At 42.5% G+C, this 15,831-nt stretch overlaps 1 long non-coding RNA gene and 1 pseudogene across 2 annotated transcripts in view; one reads left to right on the top strand and one right to left on the bottom strand.

Annotated features, from left to right (window-relative positions):
* The window catches only part of LOC139356821 (uncharacterized), a 55,867-nt gene that overhangs the window by 6,334 nt on the left and 33,702 nt on the right, over nucleotides 1-15,831 (bottom strand). The window lies entirely within an intron of this gene.
* On the top strand, nucleotides 995-1,366 carry LOC139356820 (non-histone chromosomal protein HMG-17 pseudogene; annotated as a pseudogene).

The raw sequence follows: 15,831 nt of genomic DNA, 5'->3' as shown, positions 1-15,831 counted from the left end.
AGCCAGGAGACCTGGGCTCTCCCATTGGTTCAGCTGCAAACTAATTCTGTGGCCTTGAGCAAATCTGGGTCTTGGTTTCCTGGCCATCACTAACATTCCAGGGGTTTATGAATGAAATGTGAGGAGGTGTGCTGCTATGTAAATGTTTACTGCTAATAACCAACCATCCACAAAACACCTGTGAATCACCTGGGCAACCCAACAGCTTTAAAAATCTTAAGTGACTCTTGTTCTTCTGATTCATCACTTTCTATGCATTTAACTTCCAGAACAAATTTAGCCCTCAAAATATCTTGGTACATTTTCTACCCACCCCTTACCCTTTAAATACTCCATCGTTTAAATGCCACGTCACCATTTCTGCACACCTGTTACCCAGCACACCCGCGTCCTTTTCCTCTTGAAGCAACAAGCCCAGCCACACCCACGCTTCGCTTCCTCCAGAGAAGACAAAAGGCACTGGAGACTCTGCCTTGCTGGATCTGCCCCAGCCATGTCCTAAAGGAAAAATGGCAGAGCATCTCAGGCAGGGGCAGGGAAAGCAGGGCAGGGAAGCAGGAGAGAGGGGCAGTTAGCAGTCAGTGAATAGGTGCAGGGTGGCTAGAGTTAAGGTTGGCAATTAAAATAATTTCCACCTACACACATGGCAGCCTTGAAGGCACAGGATGGGGGAAGATTGCCGCAGGATGCCAACTGCAGCATCCATTTTAAGACTTTCTGTTCACTGGCTACAGTTAACAGAAAGACTTTCTGTTCACTGGCATCAGCAGCCATCAGGTGGACCAGCCTGGAGTCCTAGCCCATTCTATCACTCATATGGACCATTATCTGCTCAAGGAATGAGTAGAACCAAGGCTGGCCCTGTCCTGCCAGAAGCATTGTCCTTAGCCACTCTCAGTTCACGGTCACCTTTAAAAAAAAAAAAAAAAAGCAGGAGCAGTGTGAAGAAGAAGAGGCGAGAACGACCCCCAGACCGACCAAAGCCCGCGCGCTGCATCCCGCGTCCAGCTCCTACCTCCCGCCGCCGTCGCCACCATGCCCAAGAGAAAGGCTGAAGGGGATGCTAAAGGAGATAAAGCCAAGGTGAAGGACGAACCACAGAGAAGATCCGCGAGGTTGTCTACTAAACCTGCTCCTCCAAAGCCAGAGCCCAAGCCTAAAAAGGCCCCTGCAAAGAAGGGAGAGAAGGTACCCAAAGGGAAAAAGGGAAAAGCTGATGCTGGCAAGGAGGGGAATAACCCTGCAGAAAACGGAGATGCCAAAACAGACCAGGCACAGAAAGCTGAAGGTGCTGGAGATGCTAAGTGAAGTGTGTGCATTTTTGATAACTGTGTACTTCTGGTGACTATACAGTTTGAAATACTATTTATCAAGTTTTATAAAAATGCAGAATTTTGTTTTACTTTTTTTTTTTAAGCTATGTTGTTAGCACACAGAACACTTCATTGTTGTCTTTGGGGAAGGGGCGTATGTCACTAATAGAATGTCTCCAAAGCTGGATTGATGTGGGGAAAACACCTTTCCCTTCTAGTTTTGGGAGACTTCCTCTTGGTTCCCAGGAGGAGGGAGTCCCTGACTTTGACACACATGGCCACCTTGGCACAAAAGCCTTGTGGTATGGAAAAACAAATTTGTTTTTATGTCCTCTTCTCCCTTTCCATCTTTCAGCATAGACTTAACTCCCTTAAGCCCAGACATCTGTTGGGACCTGACCCGTAGTCATTGGTTACCAGTGTGTCAGGCAATCTGGACTTTCCAGTGATGCCACTGAGATGGCACCTGTCAAAACAGCATTGGTTCCATTTCTAGATTGTGGATCTTCAGATAAATTCTGCCATTTTCATTTCACTTCCTGAAAGTCAGGGTCGGCTTGTGAAAAGTTGTTAAACAACATGCTAAATGTGAAATGTCAACCCTCACTCTAAACTTTCCCTGTTCAGAGCATCAGATGAAGACTTCATTGGGTTTTAGAGTGGCTTTCTGATTTTTGGTAGTCCATTGAAGAAGGGAGTTTGAAAGTTGTTGTATACTGTTAACGATTGTCTGCCCATGTCCTGCCTGAAATACCATCATTGTTTATGGAAAGTGTCTTTAATAAAGCTGGATACAGTTTGGCTTGGGAAAAAAAAAAAAAGCAAAAATTGCCTCTGAAATACCAGCAATTCCCTTAAATGCAGGGCTTACAATAAGCTGCGAAGGTTGCTTAAGAAAGGGCTGAAGAGCCTTTCAAAGTATTTGCACTTGAGAAATGGAAAACTCAGAAATGTTTGCCTCCTTGGGCAGCCTTGGCTGTGGGCTCTTCTGCAGCTGACTGGGGCTAGATGAGAACTTCTTTCAGAGCAACAGGTGCCACCGTCGTGAAAGCTAATAAGAGTGATAGAAAGTATTTATTGAGCACTTACTATGTGCCAGGAACTGTTCTAAGCATCCACATGCATTAACTCATTTACTCCTCATAACAACTGCATGAAGTAGCAACCATTATTTGCCTGCATTTTACAGATGGGGAAATCCAAGTACAAAGAGGCTAATTAACCGGCCCCAAGTTCCCCAGCTGGCAAGCAACAGAGCTGGGATGTGAAACCAGGCAGGTGGCTTCAAATAAGGCCTCTCTGAAGATAAAGTACATCCAAAGTTACACAAGGAAAGCAAGTTGAGTAGGTGAGATTTTTGTCTCTTATTCTTCTCTTCCCAGGTGCCGTTCTAAGTCCCTTCAGTGATGAGAATAATTCTCGAAGCCTCACCAGAGAGATGTGTGAGTGACAATGTGGAACGATTGTGAAGTTTCAGAAACTAGTTCCTAAGAGTGGTTCATATTTTAAGCTGAGATCAAATTACCAACCCCCTTTAAATTATGTCATGCTACTTCAATGATACATAAAGTTCCTCCTACCCTGCCCAGCTCCTCTTCCTCACCCTCCCTAGACATTTATATCATCAAAATGAGATGCTCTGGAAGCCCTTTAAAAGCTACTTCCAGCCAGGTGCGCTGGCTCACGCCTGTGATCCTAACACTTTGGGAGGCAAAGGCGCACAGATCACTTAAGCTGAGGAGTTCAGGACCAGTCTGGCCAACATGGCGAAACCCTGTCTCTACTAAAAATACAAATATTAGCTGCATGTGGTGGCACATGCCTGTAGTCCCAGCTACTTGAGAGGCTAAGGCACGAGAATCCTTTGAACTAGGGGAGCGGAGACTGCACTGAGCTGAGATTGCACCACTGCACTCCAGCCTGGGTAACAGAGCAAGACCCCGTCACAAAAAAAAAGAAAACTACTTCCAAAACCTGAGTGTTTTTATTCTTTTGTGAATAACATGAGAACTGCACACATCCCTGCATTCCCAGCAATTTCTTGAATTAGCTCATGTTGAGTGACTATCTTTTATGGAAGTTAATTCCTTGAGCTTAACCTCTGAGAATCTGCCAAAAATCTCCCAGCCAAGGTGAAGACAAGACTCGTTCTCTCGCCCCATCCCTATGTTGCTCTTTGATATTTGATTGTTACACCAGCTAATTCTAATAGGATAGACTTGAAATCCTTTCCCCCCAATAAACCTCTGTGCTGCAAGCGAGAGACTCCAAGATCTATGTACTCCACGTCTCTCATTCAAACATCCTTGGTTTGTAAATCTCCTAGACCTCCCCACTCCATTACATGCCTCTGCCCAGGTACCTAAAGGAAGCCACTGAAAACCTGAAAAACTGGCTTCAGATCCATGTAGTAGTTCCCTTGAAAAGGCTCCTTCTGCTGAAGAACTGGCAGTATCCCCTTCTCCATACCCAGCCCGCTGGCTTATCATTATTATTTGCCATCAGAAATCTCACATACTGTTTGTTCTCTGCCCAAATTCATATTCCAGTTGTTTGTTATCAAGGCCAGCCCACCCTGCACCTGGGAAAAGCGGCTGAAACCTGCAGGGCCCAATCTCTCTCCAGGCCATTTCCAGTCTCCGCAGACCTGGGTTCCCATTACGGCGCTTCCTCCTGACATTCTCTTTAGCTCAAACAGCACAACTTGTTTCTCTTTTTCCAGGGTCTGCTCCCTCCTGACTCAGGATCCTCTGAAGTCTTTCTGAAACTGACACCAGGATCAAGGGAGGAAAACCCAGGCAGCACAAAGCCTTTGACAGGCTCCTGTAACAAGTTCTGTGCTGCCAGCTCCTCTTGAAAATCCTCTCTCGGCTCTTTCTAGATGTGCCCCAGACTCTCACGAGCACATTTCTTTCAAACAGCCCATCAGTCACACCATGAGTGTTTACTTAGTGCCTGCCTCATGCGAGACATTGTCCTCCACACCCGGGAGCATGCCTCCCTGTAGAAGAATTGATTCCTGCCTTCCAGACCTCATGGCCTCTGCAAGGAAACACGATATCAGCCAAAGAAAATGCAAAGCCTGGAGAACGCTTTCCAAATGAGAGGCACAGGCTCTACTAGCTGAAGAAGTTGAAGATTAGAATTAAACCTTGAGGGGTAGGAGAGAGAGAGGGGGAAAGATGCTCTTCACAGGAGATCAAGTGAGCAAAGACACAAACATATTTGGGGGCAGTAAGTCCATGACCTGGGCAGGCTGAGGAGACTTCCTTTTATATATATATATATATATTTTTTTTTTTTTTTTGAGACAGGATCTTGCTCCATCGTCCAGGCTGGAGTGCAGAGGTACCATCTCACTGCACCCTCCCACCACCGGGTTCAAGTGGTTCTCGTGCCTCAGCCTCCTGAGTAGCTAGAACTATAGTCACGTGCACTACACGCGGCTAATTTTTGTATTTTTAGTAGAGATAGGGTTTCACCATGTTGCCCAGGCTGGTCTCGAACTCCTAACCTCAAGTGATCCAACTGCCTCCGCCTCTCAAAGCACTGGGATTACAGGCGTGAGCCACCACGCCCAGCTCTGAGGAAGTTTTTGAGTGGTACACTGGAAAGGTGCCTCATAGACACTGCCATCCCTTGTTGAAGCTAACCTCTCTCCAAGAAAATGGAAATAAAATAAGAGGTAGAGGGGCAGGACTTCCCACCAACAGGCATGGCCCTGGTGGTGCTTCTGCCTGGGAAGGTCCAGCTAGACCAGGGGCTCCTTTACTGGTAGTTCTAGCCCAAAGCTATCGTCCCCCTCCTGGGAGGGAGAGCCCTGTGACTTCCCCCAGCCCGCACTTACTCCACAAATTCCCCTGGACAGAGCACCAGCCTGGGAATCAGGGGACCTGGTTCCTGACCCAGCACTTTCACTAACTAGATGGCAAGCCACACAGCCTCGTGAGCCTCCATGTCTGCATGTGTACAATGACAATTGTCATTGACATTGGGGTTTGGAGAAGATGTACTAAGTCCTTTTAGCTCTTAGGTGTTATTTTCAATCATTTCTGTAGCCCACCTTCCATCATCCATTATTCAATGGGTCTCACGGGAGATCTTATTTTTCAGTTCCTGGGGTATTGTGATATGGTGAAATATATATATTTGGTCTTTATCCAGTTTCCTGGCATACAACTCCAAATCTCCATAGTGATGTCTTTTTGTATGCCAAGGAGTTGACTGGTGGCTGACAGCCCCTAAGTGGCTTCAGAATGGGGGCTGGTCATAAAGACCCAGGCTGGATGAGAGGATTGGCACTTTTAACCCCATTCCCTGGCCTCCAGAGAAAGGAGAGGAGCGGAAGGCTAAGTTGATCACCAATGACCAATGATTTAATCAGTCATGCCTACATAATAAAGCCTCTATAAACACCCAAAAGGACTTCCATACCAACCCCAACAGGGTTTGAAGAGCTTCCAGATAGCTGAACATATGAAGATTCCTGGAGGGTGGCATCCAAGGAGGGCATCGAAGCCCTGCCCACCTGCCTTTCCCTATGCATTTCTTCATCCGTACCCTTTGAAATAGCCTTTACAATAAACTCAGTATTTCCCTGAGCTCTGTGAGCCACTCTGGCAAACTAACTGGGCGCAAGGAGGGAGCTGTGGGAACCCTGATCTATAGCCAGTGGGCCAGAAGCACAGGTAAAACAACCTGGAACTTGTGATTGGCATTAGAAGTGGGGGATATTCTCATAGGACTGAGTCGTCAACCTGTGGGCTCTGATGCTATCTCCAGGTAGATAGTGTTGGAATTGAACTACAGTGGAGGACACCCAGCTGGTGTCCGCTGCTAGAGGATTGCTTGCTGGCTGGTGGGAGGAAACTCTACCCTGCAAACACATGTCTGGTGTCAGAAGTACTGTGTGACTGTGTTGGGAGAATGCAGTAGGAAAAAACTGGGCTTGTTATTCCTGTATGCTCTGAAGGTATTGTCCTTTTTGCCAGCTTTCTTCCTCTTCCTGCTATTTCCTGGCTGTCATCTTTTTCAAAATTTGCATTTTTTAAATATGAAAAGATTCATATTTATTATAGAAAATTTGGAAAATACAGAAAGCACAGAGACACTATGGAAATCATCTATAATTCAATCATTCAAAGACAACCACCATTAACTATTTGACGTATATCTTTCTCATAGACAGTGGTCCCTCAGTAGCCTGAGGAACTGGTTCCATGACCCCTGTGCATGCCAAAAACTGTGGATGCTCAAGTCCCTTATATAAAATGGTGTGCTATTTGCATATAACGTACACATGCCCTCCTGTATACTTTAAATCATCTCTAGATTACAATATAATGTAAATGCTATGTAAATAGTTATAATGTAATTTTATTTATATTGTTTTTTATTATTGTGTTTTTTTCTGAATAGTCATGCACTGCTTAATGACATTTTGGTCAATGACGAACTGCATATGTAATGATGGTTCCATAAGATTATAATGCAGCAGAAAATTTCCAGTCACCTAGTAACATCATAGCTCTCATAACATTGTAGTGCAATACATTACTCATGTGTTTGTGGTGGTCCTTTCAGAGGTATTCCAGAAGGAGGCATTGTTATCATAGGAGATGGCAGCTCAATGCATGTTATTGCTTCAAAAGACTTTCCAGTGGGACAAGATGTGGAGGTGGAAGACAGTGGTGTTGATTATCCTGAGCTGGTGTAAGCCTAAGCTAATGTGTGGTTTGTATCTTTGTTTTTAATAATGAGGTTTAAGAAGCCAAAATTAAAATAAAAGAATTAAAGAATAGAAAAAGCTTATATTAATAGAATAAGAAACAAAGAAAATATTTTATACAGCTGTAAAATATGTCTGTTTCAAGCTAAGTGTTATTACAAAAAAGTCAAAAAGTTTTTTAAAATTTTAAAGTTCATAAAGTAAAAAAGTTACAGTAGGCTAAGGTTAACTTCTTATTGAAGGAAGGATAATTTTTGGAACTAAACAGTGTAGCCTAAGTCTACAGGGTTTACAAAGTTTACAATGTCCTAGGCCATCACATTCACTCACCACTCACTCACTGACTCACCGAGAGCAATTTCAGTCCTGCAGACTCCATTCATGAAAAGTACCCTATACACATGTACCACTTTGTATCTTTTATATCGTATTTTTATTTCACCTTTTCTACATTTAGATACACAAATACTTACCATGGTGTTACAACTGCCTACAATGTTCAGTCCAGTCACATACTTTGCAGGTTTGTAGCCTCGGAGCAATAGGCTATCCCATACAGCCTAGGTGTGGAGTAGGTTCTACCATCTAGGTTTGTGTAAGGGCACTCTGATGTTTGCACAATGATGAAATCATCTAAGAATGCATTTCTCAGAATGTATCCCTGTTGTTAAGTAATGCATGACTGTATATTCCATCCTCAGTTGGTTGAATCCATGGATGCAGAACCCATGGATACAGAGGGCCGACTGTACATGCATACTGTCTTACTCCATTTTCTGTTGCTATAACTGAATACCTGATACCAGGTAATTTATCAAGAAAAGACATTTATTTCTTAAGTTCTGGAGGCAGGGGAGTCTCACACGAAGGTGCCAGCATCTGGTGAGAGCCTACTTCCTGCATTATAATGACAGAAGGCGTTATGTGGCAAGAAGGCAAAAGCATGAGCGTGCCAGCTCAGGGCTCCCTTCTCCTCTTATAAAGCCACCAGTCCCATCACGGGCCCACCCTGATTACCTTATCTCATCCTAGTTACCTCCCAAAGGCCCACCTCTAAATACCATCAACATATGAATTTGGTGATTAAAGTTTCCAAAACATTGAAACCATAGCACATGCATTTAGTTTTAGCCAAGTTAGTACCATACAGCACATAAATTATATATTGGTGACAATTCCACTTCCTGTATGGACAGACTAGGTTGGTTTTGGACCAACCCTCCCTGAGAACTAGAAAAGCTGGATGACGTATAACAAAATCTGTTTGAGGGCTTCTGAAAAATGGTCAAAGCAGTGAAACTTTGTGGTGTCACAATCTGAAAGAGGACGGAAATCAAGAGAAATGAACCTGGAATTTGGGGCCTCTCTGCCCCTCAAAGCTACAGGTAGATTCCATAAGCAAGAAGAGTGACCGGGGACTGATGAATGAATGAGCCTTGAGCAGTCTAGTGAGGTAATGTAACCAAAATGGAGGTCAGGATTCACTTCGGAAGAGGGATCCTGGTAACACCCCAGGAATTCTGCTGGGACCCCAAAGGCCTGTGCTGTAGTTATAAGAGTAAATCCACCCTCACAAAGAATGAAGCCAAGCCTCAAATCAGGTCAATTCGATCTAACCTTTGACTAGCTAACAGCCAGAAAAGCAAACCTTCCTCTGATGGAAGATAACATCAGCTAAAACCTCATATTATCCCTGTATTTTTCAAACACAATGTTTGACCCTCAAAAAGGTATATAATAGGGAAGCCTAGAGAGCTGTCTTTACTGGAGAAGTAGCTGTGGCAGATCATTGCACCATAGAATGTAATTGGAAAAGCAGATCCATATGCAAGAGCCATAGTTAAGGGCACCAGAGAGCCTAGGAGCCATTGAGGACTATACAGGATCAGGTTCTGGGGAGGAGAATCTGCGGAGAGGAAGCCGGGGATCTCTGTCAATTCTGTGAACAGGTAAAAAGCTGAGAAACTTTGCCCAGGCAGTGAGTCACTCCCAGGGGATTGAGAAACCATCAGAACTTCAGAAGTCTCATGAGGTTAATTGATTAAAATTGGAGACTTGAGGACTCTCAAAAATATGGTTTGTTTTGCCTCAATAAGTTGACTAAATTCTGTAACTGTGCAAGGAATATGGCTAAAATTTCAAGCAGAGAATTTTGGGCAGTTTTATGGTGTTGAGGAGAGAAATATTAGAATTTAGGGGCTGCCCGGGAAACATGTCTCAGTAAACATTTCAGAGATTCAATTAGAATCCCTGGAGGTCTATGCCCCAGGATCAGGAGCTAACCAGAGGCAACAAGCTGCACTGGAACTAGAACGACTCCATCCACCCTCCCAGTTGCTGCTACACCCTGCCTCTCAGGCCCTGAGCTGAAGCAGCACCCCTCTCCCAGGGCATCAATGCCTTGGCTACCCAGAACAGTCACACTCGCTAGTGCTGGAGCTGAAGTGGCACCGTATCTTCCAGGGAATTCTTGCCTTGGCTACTCAGGGTAGTCACACCTCTAGCACCTAAGCTGAAGTGGTGCCCTACCTCCCAGGGAATCAGTGCCTTGGATGAGCCTAGCAGCTCTACCTCCCAGGGCTGAATTGACATGGCACCCTGCATCCCAAGAAAACAGCATTGAGTGAGCTGAGACACCCCACCCTCCAGGCCAAACAACTATAGAACCCTGTCTTCTTGGAAGTGGACTACCCCTCACCCTTGCCACCAGAAGATTCTGAGCTGCTGAGTCACCCTGCATCCTTGGAAAGTGGAGTCATTGCTGTGTTGCTCCATGTCCCCTGGGGCCCAAGCCATAGCTGAACTCTGCCATTCCTGGTCCTTGCTGTCTCATGGAGCCAGGGGCACTGCCATGTTATCTCATCATCCCTGGGTCCAGAGTCACCACTACACAGTGCCTTATCCTCCAGAACCTGAGTTACTGTTGTGCCCTATTGGCTCCAGTTCCCAAATTATAGCTTTCTCTGCTCATGGACCTGAACCTCCAGAGCACCCCTTCTTCCCTGGAGCTGAGCCAGTGCTGTGCCCTGCCCTCCAGGGTCAGAGTCAGAGCTACCATCCAGCCCACTGAGTCTGAGCTGCTGGAGTATACCTCAAAGCCACAGACACCAGATTTATTGGCCATCTTAATCTACCTATGCCTCAGAGAGTGAACCTTCACTCCAAGTCCCAGCTGCCACAGTAGGTTTGTGAGATCCTGAGCCCAAACTCAGGTTTTACAGCTACTCTAAACACCTGTCCCTGGAACTCAGCACCACTGCAACCACTTGTGGGCCATGCCAGACCCAACATGAGGAGAGACGCCCTCACCTAAGACTCCTCTTGTGGAGAAAATGAGAATGGGAGGATCCTAAAAGCTCTTGCTACTGAGAACTCTAACAGCACACACTTCTGCCACTGCTGTCAGAAACTCCAGCAGCCTAGGCCAGTGAGGTGCCCATAGTCATCCTTGACCTTGACTGCAGCTGAAGAAGATGCACAGAGACTATACCACTGCATCCACTTGGAATCAGGGCCACCACACCCTGCCCAAACAGCATCTTAAGACCCACCTGCAGGTGAAAGTCTTTACCTACAAACGACACTCTGTAAATTTTGGAAGGGGTGACTGTTCCACCAGATGCACAGACACCAATACAAGGATAAAAGAAGCATGAAAAAGCAAGAAAACATGACACCACCAAAGGAACACAATAATTCTCTAGTGACTGACCTCAAAGAAAAGAAAATTTATCAATTGCCTGAAAAGGAGCTCAAAATAATATTTTCAAGAAAACTCAGCAAGATATAAGATTCAGGATACAGATGGACAACTCAAAAAACTCAAGGAAACAATTCATGATCTGACTGAGAAATTCAACCAAGAGATAGATATTATAAAAGAGAACCAAACAGAAATCGTGTAGCTGAAGAATTCAATAAATGAAACAAAAAATACAGTAGAGAATTTCAATAGCAGACTACATCATGCAGAAGAATCTGTGAACTTGATCACAGGTTTTTTGAAATTACTCAGGGTGGGGGAAAAGGAAAGAAAATAAAAAAGTAAGACAGCCTACATGACTTATTGGATGCCATTAAGCAAACTAACTCTTGCATTAGTTATGTTCCAGAAGAAGAGACAGAGAAAAGGATAAAAACTTCTTTAATTAAATAATTGCTGAAAACTTCCCTAGTCTTGGGAGAGATATAGACATCCAGATCCATGAAGCTCAAAGAGACTCAACCAAAAGAGGTCCTCCTCGAGACATATTATAACTAAACTGTCAAAAGTAATAAAGTGAGCATTTTGAAAGCAGCAAGGGAAAAGCATCAAGTCACATATAAGAGAATCACTACTAGGCTATCAATAGATTTCTCAAGAGAAACCTTGCAAGCCAGGAGAGAATGACATGAGAATGGGATGAGATATTCAAAGTGCTGAAAGAAAAAAAAAACTGTCAGCCAAGAATACTATATCAAGTAAGTCTGCCCTTCATAAATCAAAGAGTGGAAAAGACATAGAAAGAAAATCTGAGTGGAAAAGATATCCAAAGTCTAACCAAATGAAAACTGAAATGGCCATCCTAGTAGCAGAAAAATAGACCTCAAAGCAAAAAGTTGCTAAAGTTAAAGAAGAGTATTTCATAATCACAAAGGTTAATTCACCAGAAACTATCACAATTCTAAATCTATATGCATGCAACAACATAGTTTTAAAATATTTATTTTAAAAAGCAAAAATTTACAGAATTAGAAGGAAAGATGACAAATTCACACTCCTAGCAGAAAGAGTTCAATAAATCTCTCTCCATAGCCGATAATGGACCCAATAAAATCAGCAAGGAATGAGAAGAACAAAAACACATAATTGGCAAATGTACAGCACCACATAATTTCTTTTATATAATGTTCAAAAACTGGCAAAATGATGTCATTAGAAATCATGCCAGTGGCTGCTTTTCAGGAGGGAAAAAAAACGTAGTTGTTGGAAATGGATATAAAGGTGAGTTTTTGGGGTTCAGGCAACATTCTGTAAAGTTCTATTCCTTCAGCCAGGTTGTACTTAGATGAGTATGTTCATTTAGAGATAATCATTGAACTGGTATAATTCAATTTCAAATGCATATTAAATATATTTGTGTAGTTCGAACACTACACACAGCAATAAAAAACAATTTTGTCAACATATCAAACTGAGTAAGTCTTGGATATTGTGTTGAATGAAAACACATGGATAGAAGTTAAAAATTTTGTAAATTTTTTTAAAATGCTATATATTTTTATATACATAAATATATGTAGTAAAAGTATAACTTCTGAATAAGAAGAGTATGTACCAATTTCAGATAACTTCCATAGTTATCTATGGAGCAGCAGGGAAGGGGAGACTATGAAAGAGGACTCAATTATATATGCAACCTTTTATTTCTTAAAACATTCTTAAGTAAATATGGCAAACTGTCAACATTTGTTAAATTTGGCTGGAGGGTATATGGATGTTTGTTATATTTGCTGTAATTTTCTATATAAAAGATTTCATAATTACTTGTTTTTAATGCTGCAAATATTTTCTCATGTCATAAGATATTCTGAAATAGCAAATTTTAAAGACTTATTTTTACTATTATAAATATTACTATAATAAACATCCTTATCTTAAATATGTACTGTATTTGTAATTTCTTTTTTTTATTGTTATACTTTAAGTTCTAGGGTACACGTGTACAACGTGCAGGTTTGTTACACAGGTATACATGTGCCATGTTGGTTTACTGCACCCATCAACTCAACATTTACATTGGTATTTCTCCTAATGCTATCCCTCCCCCAGCCCCCTACTCCATGACAGGCCCCGGTGTGTGATGTTCCCCGCCCTGTGTCCAAGTGTTCCCATTGTTCAATTCCCACCTATGAGTGAGAACATGCAGTGTTTAGTTTTCTGTACTTGCAGTAGTTTGCTGAGAATGATGGTTTCCAGCTTCATCCATGTCCCTGCAAAGGACATGAACTCATCTGTTTTTATGGCTGAAAAGTATTCCATGGTGTATATGTGCCACATTTTCTTAATCCAGTCTATCATTGATGCACATTTGGGTTGGTTCCAAGTCTTTGCTATTGTGAGTAGTGCCACAATAAACATATGTGTGCATGGGTCTTTATAGTAGCATGATTTATAATCCTTTGGGTATGTACCCAGTAATGGGATTGCTGAGTCAAATGGTATTTCTAGTTCTAGATTCTTGAGGAATTGCCACAGTGTCTTCCACAATGGTTGAACTAATTTACACTCCCACCAACAGTGTAAAAGCTTTTCTATTTCTCCATATCCTCTCCAGCATCTGTTGTTTCCTGACCTTTTTTTTTTTTTTTTTTTTTTTGAGATGGAGTCTCACTCTGTTGCCCAGGCTGAAGTGCAGTGGTGTGATCTCGGCTCACTGCAAGCTCCACCTCCCAGGTTCACACCATTCTCCTGCCTCAGCCTCCCAAGTAGCTGGAACTACAGGTGCCTGCCCCCACAACTAATTTTTTTGTATTTTTAGTAGAGATGGAGCTTCACTGTGTTAGCCAGGATGGTCTCAATCTCCTGACCTTGTGATCCACCCGCCTTGGCCTCCCAAAGTGCTGGGATTACAGGCATGAGCCACCACACCCTGCCTTCCTGACTTTTTAATGACTGCCATTCTAACCGGCATGAGATGATATCTCATTGTGGTTTTGATTTGCATTTCTCTGATGACCAGGGATGATGAGCATTTTTTCACGTGTCTGTTGGCTGCATAAATGTCTTCTTTTGAGAAATGTCTGTTCATATTCTTTGCCCACTTTTTGATGGGGTTGTTTGTTTTTTTCTTGTGAATTTGTTTGAGTTATTTGTAGATTCTGGATATTAGCCCTTTGTCAAATGGGTAGATTGCAAAACTTCTTTCCCATTCTGTATGTTGCCTTTTCACTCTGATGGTACTTTCTTTTGCCATGCAGAAGCTCTTTAGTTTAGTTAGATCCCATATGTCTATTTTGGCTTTCGTAGCCATTGCTTTCACTGTTTTAGTCATGAAGCTCTTGCCCATGCCTATGTCCTGAATGGTATTGCCTAGGTTTTCTTCCATGGTTGTTATGGTTTTAGGTCTAACATTTAAGTCTTTAATCCATCTTGAATTAATTTTTGTATAAGGTGTAAAGAAAGGATCCAATATCAGCTTTCTACATATGGCTAGCCAGTTTCCCCAGCACCATTTATTAAATAGGGAATCCTTTCCCCATTTCTTGTTTTTGTTAGGTCTGTTGAAGATCACATGGTTGTAGATATGTGGTATTATTTCTGAGGCCTCTGTTCTGTTCCATTGGTCTATATATCTATTTTGGTACCAGTACCATGCTCTTTTGGTTACTGTAGCCTTGTAGTATAGTTTGAAGTCAGGTAGTGTGATGCCTCCAGCTTTGTTCTTTTTGCTTAGGATTGTCTTTGCAATGCAGGTTCTTTTTTTTGGTTCTATATGAACTTTAAAGTAGTTTTTCCAATTCTGTGAAGAAAGTCAGTGGTAGATTGATAGGGATAGCATTGGATCTATAAATTACCTTGGGCAGTATGGCCATTTTCACAATATTGATTCTTCTTATCCATGAGCATGGAATATTCTTCCATTTGTTTGCATCCTCTTTCATTTCGTTGAGCAGTGGTTTGTAGTTCTCCTTGAAAAGGTCCTTCACATCCCTTCTAAGTTGGATGCCTAGGTATTTTATTCTCTTTGTAGCAATTGTGAATGGGAGTTTACTCATGATTTAGCTCTCTGTCTGTTATTGGTGTATAGGAATGCTTGTGGGATTTTTGGACATTGATTTTGTATCCTGAGACTTTGCTGAAGTTGCTTATCAGCTTAAGGAGATTTTGGACTGAGACAATGGGGTTTTCTAAATATACAATCATGTCATCTGGAAACAGGTATGATTTGACTTCCTCTTTTCCTAATTGAATACCCTTTCTTTCTTTCTCTTCCCTGATTGCCCTGGCCAGAACTTCCAACACTATGCTGAATACGAGTGGTGAGAGGACATCCTTGTCTTATGCCGGTTTTCAAAGGGAATGCTTCCAGTTTTTGCCCATTTAGTATGATATTGGCTGTGGGTATGTCATAAATGGCTCTTATTATTTTGAGATACGTTCCATCAGTACCTAGTTTATTGAGAGTTTTTAGCATGAAGGACTGTTGAATTTTGTCAAAGCCGTTTTCTTTTTCTTTTTTTAAATTATACTTTAATTTCTAGGGTACATGTGCACAACATGCAGGTTTGTTACATATGTATACATGTGCCTCTGCATCTATTGAGATAATCATGTGGTTTTAGTCATTGGTTCTGTTTATGTGATGGGTTACATTTACTGATTTGTATACGTTGAACCAGCCTTGGTTAGATGAAGCCGACTTGATCATGGTAGATAAGCCTTTTGATGTGCTGCTGGATTCGGTTTGCCAGTGTTTTACTGAGGATTTTCGCATTGATGTTCATCAGGGACATTAGTCTAAAATTCTCTTTTTCTGTTGGTCTCTGCCAGGCTTTGGTATCAGTATGATGATGGGCTCATAAAATAAGTTAGGGAGGATTCCCTCTTTTTCTATTGATTGGCATAGTTTCAGAAGGAATGGTACCAGCTCCTCTTTGTACCTCTGTGAGAATTCGGCTGTGAATCCATCTGGTCCTGGACTTCTCTTGGTCGGTACACTATTAATTATTGCCTCAATTTCAGAGCCTGTTATTGGTCTATTCAGAGGTTCAACTTCTTCCTGGTTTAGTCTTGGGAGGGTGTATGTG

Source organism: Macaca nemestrina, chromosome 10 (assembly GCF_043159975.1).
Source record: "Macaca nemestrina isolate mMacNem1 chromosome 10, mMacNem.hap1, whole genome shotgun sequence".
NCBI lineage: Eukaryota > Metazoa > Chordata > Mammalia > Primates > Cercopithecidae > Macaca > Macaca nemestrina.
This window is presented reverse-complemented; position numbering and strand designations above follow the sequence as displayed.